The 6,123-nt window shown below is 44.4% G+C and overlaps 1 pseudogene; it reads right to left on the reverse strand.

Annotated features, from left to right (window-relative positions):
• Nucleotides 1–759: 759 nt before the first annotated feature.
• Nucleotides 760–4,346, reverse strand: LOC131190605 (uncharacterized protein K02A2.6-like; annotated as a pseudogene).
• Nucleotides 4,347–6,123: the final 1,777 nt, after the last annotated feature.

Genomic DNA, 6,123 nt, shown 5'->3' on the forward strand with positions numbered 1-6,123 from the left:
TCCCGCCTAAATTTCCCTCCAAATATTTAAATACATTACACTCCTCCCCTCCCAGAAAACACTTAGCCAACTATTTACATATTATTTGCACACGTAGTCACGTAGGTAGACAGGGCATCTCCTATCTCTTTCTGACCTGCGCAATTCATTCCCTGGAGGGGAGTCGAGCTGGTCAGAGGGACTGCTTGTTTCTCCCAGCTCCTCCCTTTGGCCCTCCGGCCCCGGATTATTGGCAGATTCGGCCCTGCTCTCTTCTGGAGGACTCATTGGGTGTCGCTGTACTTCTTCATTCTCAGCTAAGTTTTCCGATCGCCTCGGGTTTGAGTTAGCTGTTGGTTCAAATGTGTGGTAGTCAGGGTCTGGTTGTTTGGTGTCTAAATCTTTTGTAATTCTTTTTCTTAATTGGTCTATATGGCGTTTCCAGACTCTGCCATCCCCCATGTCCACCATATATGATTTTGGACCTATAATGCCCAGGATTGTTCCCCCTAACCATAAGGGACCCTCACCATAATTGTGTGCCCATACTGGGTCATCCTTGGCTAATGTTCTAGTTTTGTCCCTTGTTGCTGTATATCCCTCTGGGGAATATGTTGGGTTTAATCTGTCTAAGGGGCACCGAAGCCTCCTCCCCATCAATAGTTCGGCTGGACTCCGGCCGGTAGCGACGCAGGGTGTCCCATGTTGTACCGCTAGAAAGGTATCAATTTTTGTTTGCCAATCTCCTGGGCTAATCCTTGAGAGTGCCTCCTTGGCACTTCATACAAAACGCTCTGCAAGACCATTCGTCGCCGGATGGAACAGCGCCGAGAGGGCATGGCGGACGCCCACCTCAGCTAAATACCCCTCAAATTGGGTGGCCGTGAACTGTGGCCCATTGTCGGATACTATTGTGTCAGGTAACCCGTGTGTCACAAATAGTCGCCGTAAAACTCTAATCACAGCTTCTGCTGTTGTAGTTTTCATTAGAATTATTTCTAGCCATTTTGAGTAGGCATCTACAACAATTAAGAATGTTTGCCCGTGAAAGGGCCCCGCAAAAACTATATGGATTCTTGACCATGGTCCCTGGGGCTTTTCCCATTCTCTTACGGGGGCAGTGGGGGGTAACGGCCTTGACTCCTGACATGCTTGGCATTTCCCTACCCTGTTGCTAATGTCATTGTCCATTAAAGGCCACCATACATAGCTCCTGGCTAGTCCCTTCATTCGAACAATTCCAGGATGTCCCACATGCAATAATTCTAAGACATGATCTCTTAATTGCAATGGAATAACCACTCTATCCCCCCATAGCAAACAGCCCCCTTGTACAGACAATTCTAAACGTTTCTTTGTAAATTCCCTGAATTCCTTGCCTGGTGCAATGGGCCATCCCCTTTGTACCCAACCAATAACTGTGCGAATGACAATGTCTCTATATGAGGCCCTGGCCACTTTGGCGGACGTGACAGGGCCTTAGTCCAAAAAGTCAATGAGTAAAATCGGCTTCCCAGTTATCGGGTCTTTGATGGTATCTGGCAAAGGACATCTGCTTAATGCATCTGCATGCCCCAACTCTTTGCCAGGCCGGTGATTCAGTTGGTACGAGTATGCCACTAGGAAAATAGTCCAACGGGTCAGTCTGGGAGATAGTGCAATTGGTGTTGGTCTATCCCCTGCTAGCAACCCCAACAACGGTCTATGGTCTGTGATAATTTCAAACCGCCTCCCAAACAAATATTCGTGAAATTTTTTCACGCCCGATATTATTGCTTCTCAATCTAGTTGGCTGTAATTCCTTTCCGCTCCCGATAATGTGCGAGAAAAATAAGCAATTGGTGCTTCAGTCTTGTTTAGTAATCTGTGGCTGAGGACAGCCCCTACCCCATATGGTGAAGCATCGCATACCAAGACCTGAGGTAGCGTCCCATTATATTGTATCAGTAAGCTGTTACTAGATAACAGTTTTTTTACAGCTTCAAAAGCTCTTGCTTCAGCGCTTCCCCATTTCCACACAGATTTCTTTGCGAGCAGTTTGTGGAGGGGTTCAGCTATTGTTGCCTTATCCTTTAAAAATACAGCATAGAAATTTAACAGTCCCAAAAATGCTTGTAATTCTGCTTTGTTTGTTGGTGGTGAGGCCTTTCTGATGGCTTGTTTTCTGTTGGATGTATGCCATCTTTATCTATACGATACCCCAAAAATTTGACGGATTCCACGCCGATTTGGCATTTGTTGAGCTTGACTTTAAGTCCTGCAGCTCTAAAGATTTCCAATACCTTCCACAATTTGTCTCTTAATTCCCCTAAATTGTTGGCTGATACAAATACATCGTTGAAATAGGGGACTACTCCAGGCAGTCCTTGCAGGAGCCTTTCCATTAAATTTTGGAATAGTCCAGGGGCTACGCTAACCCCAAACTGTAGCCGGGTACATTTAAAAGCACCCCTATGGGTGACGATTGTTTGTGTCTCTGCTGTTTCCTTATCAACTGGCAATTGTTGATAGGCTTGAGCTAAATCAAGTTTGGCAAATATTTGTCCCGGACCTAACGAGTGCAGTAGGTGTTGGACGATGGGGACAGGATATGCACTCTTTTGCAGTGCCTTGTTAAGTGTTGCCTTATAGTCAGCACAAATACGGATGGATCCGTCTGGTTTAACTGGAGTGACTATCGGCGTTTCCCATTTTGCGTGATCGATTGGAACTAGTATTCCCTGGTTTACTAGTTTGTCCAATTCCCTATCAATTTTGGGCTTAAGGGCGAATGGAACCCTCCTTGCCTTCAGTCTTATTGGGGCTATTTGTGGGTCTAAATTAAATGAAATAGGAGTCCCCACATACTTGCCCAGGCTGTCCTTGAAGACGTCCTCGAACTCTTGCAACAGCTCCTCTTTTAAGTCTCCACCGACGCTGTGGACTCCGTGATGCCCATTCCAGGGCTCGCTAACCCCAAACTGTAGCCGGGTACATTTAAAAGCACCCCTATGGGTGACGATTGTTTGTGCCTCTGCTGTTTTCTTATCAACTGGCAATTGTTGATAGGCTTGAGCTAAATCAAGTTTGGCAAATATTTGTCCCGGACCTAACGAGTGCAGTAGGTGTTGGACGATGGGGACAGGTTATGCACTCTTTTGCAGTGCCTTGTTAAGCATTGCCTTATAGTCAGCACAAATACGGATGGATCCGTCTGGTTTAACTGGAGTGACTATCGGCGTTTTCCATTTTGCGTGATCAATTGGAACTAGTATTCCCTGGTTTACTAGTTAGTCCAATTCCCTATCAATTTTGGGCTTAAGGGCGAATGGAACCCTCCTTGCCTTCAGTCTTATTGGGGCTATTTGTGGGTCTAAATTAAATGAAATAGGAGTCCCCACATACTTGCCCAGGCTGTCCTTGAAGACGTCCTCGAACTCTTGCAACAGCTCCTCTTTTAAGTCTCCACCGACGCTGTGGACTCCGGTGATGCCCATTCGCAGGGCTCGGAACCAATCGAGACCCAGTAAGCTGGGCAGGTTCCCTTCGACTAAGGTGATCGGTAGTGATCTGTTGAGCTGTCCATACTTTACTCGAACCGTGGTGGTTCCTTTAACAGGGATTCTGTTTCCTTGATAATCTTGAACCCTTAGCTTTTGCGGCTGCAGTTGGCGCTTTGCAATTTCCGGAAGGTCTTTGATGATTGTCTCCCAGGACATAATGGTGATTGATGATCCTGTATCCACTTCCATCTTACAGGGTATTCCTTCTATGTAGGCTCTCGTGAATATCTTCTTCTCCACTCGTGTTGAGGCGTGACCCACACGAACAGTAGTCTGGTTAGATTTCGCGCCTTTTTTGAATGGCCCAATCGCTGGTCTTCTCGACGTCCCAGGATTCTGCTGATAGGCCGGTTTGAATTCAGGTCTGGATTTTTGGTGGCAAGGTTGGCTAGCTCGGCAAACCTGGGCTAGGTGTCCTTTCTTGTCATACCTTCGGCAAATTACGTCTTTAAAACGGCAGTTTTGTCTTGGGTGTTAACCCCCGCAACTCATACACTCGTCCCGGTCACTTCTTTCCAGTTTCCCTATTTGGAAAACTTCTTCCTCACTTTCACCTTCCCACTCTGCCTGGACTTCCTCGCTATGGATGGGCATCGCTTTCGCTGAGGAGTTCGGCGCGTTGGGCTTTTGTAAGGTTTCAGCTGTCTTAGTGGACATCTCGTGTGCTCTTGCCTCATCCAGGGCTATCGTGAGGGTCAAATTGCTTTTTGAAAGTAGTCGCCTCTGTAGCCTTATATCTCTGACTCCGTAAATTAACTGTTGTAATAGGGTATCATCCAAGTCTCTATACTCACAATGGATTGCTGCTTTTCTTAACGCTGCCATGTACACACTGATAGATTCACCTTTGCGCTGAACTCTCTGTCTCAGTTCAAACCTTTGCACAAATTTTGATGGTACTGGAGCGTAGTGTGCTCGGAGCGTTGTCTGGAGCGTTGCCCATGGCACCGACTGTACGGCCGTTGGTTCCGACAGTGATTTGGCGGTATCGAAAACCTTGGGTCTGCAGTGGCTCAGGAAGTATGCGCACTTCCGATTATCCGATACTCCCTGCAGTTCGTTCGCTTCGAGGAAACACTCGAAGCAAGCCATGTATGACCCCCACTTCTCTTTGGCTGGGTCGAATGGGGCTGGTGGTGTATAGCTAGACATCGCTATGCCTCTATGTAGCCGCCCTAACAACTGGATGGTTTTTTTTCCACTAATTTCTTCCTTTAGCTCTTTTTCCTGGTCTCTCTGTCCTCAATATCCCACCTTCGTTGCCAATGTTTATTTATTTATTTATTTATTTATTTTATTTGATTTTTATACCGCCCTTCTCCCGAAGGACTCAGGGCGGTGTACCGGCAAGATAAAACCAACAATACAAATATACAAGTTAAAATACCATTTAAAAAACTTATTTAAAAACTTATTTATGTTAAGTTCGGGCAATGAAGAGGCAGGAGACCATGTGTGACAACAGCTCTTTAGTTTATTGTGAAACCCAGCAAAGACCCTAGGCAAACTTCTCCCTTTATATACCTTTTAGGCTGAGGCACCAGCCAATTAGGAACGTGTATTTTCCCGCCTAAATTTCCCTCCAAATATTTAAATACATTACAGGAAAAAAAACAGAAGCCGTGACTTCCAACTTTCTTTGCTGTACTAGAATACAAAATATAGGTACAACTACAACTTTTTTATTTTACCTACAGTATTTACTACTCGTACATACAGTACTTAGTGCATACAGTATTTAGTACATACTATAGTATATTTAGTATTAGTACATACAATATTGAATACATAACAGGATTTAGTCAGTGGTGGGATTCAGCCAGTTCGCACCACTTCGGGAGAACCGGTTGTTAACTTTCTGAGCAGTTTGGCAAACTGGTTGTTGGAAGAAATCATTAGGGCAGAGAACCGGTTGTTAAATTACTTGAATCCCACCACTGGATTTAGTACAAATACATATAGTATTTAGTACATACAGCATTTAATACTAGCCATTTCTATATCAATGTTAATCTAATCATCAAAACCAACATTTCATTTTTTTCCTGTTTGGAGGATAAAGTCCATAACTAATTTCCACATGGAAACAAACCTGAATAAATTCTCTTCTTTAATTCAAGTAGTTAGTTTTGCTATCTCTCCATCACTTTTTCTATCCATTCTTCCATTGTGAGAATTAATATGTCTTTCCATTTTTACACACACACTCACCAAATTAAAAGCTGTGGGGTTGACAAGTTTCTCTTGCCCTTTTTAATCCTGACTTGACTCTTTGGGTGACGCTTCATTGCCTGGATGATGGTATTTGCTTTGTTATCTTTCCTCTCTGGAATCTTTTGGACTAAATGGGCTTTTGGTTCGATAGAACCTGGGCTTATAATTATACTTTTGCTCATCCCTTACTCAGGATAGAGAGGAAGTCAAATGAACTGGGGACAGTGGCTTGAAGACTTAGTTCATGAGAAGAAAAAATTTAGGACTGCTTTTGGCCCAATAAAAACAGATGCAAAGATGAAGCAGATTTCAATTCTGATAGCTCTCAAAGCACCAGCCAGACCTTTTGCTGCAAAGGTGCTTTCGCCAACCTAATTTTTTTTAAAAA

The sequence above is a fragment of the Ahaetulla prasina genome, chromosome 2 (assembly GCF_028640845.1).
Source record: "Ahaetulla prasina isolate Xishuangbanna chromosome 2, ASM2864084v1, whole genome shotgun sequence".
NCBI lineage: Eukaryota > Metazoa > Chordata > Lepidosauria > Squamata > Colubridae > Ahaetulla > Ahaetulla prasina.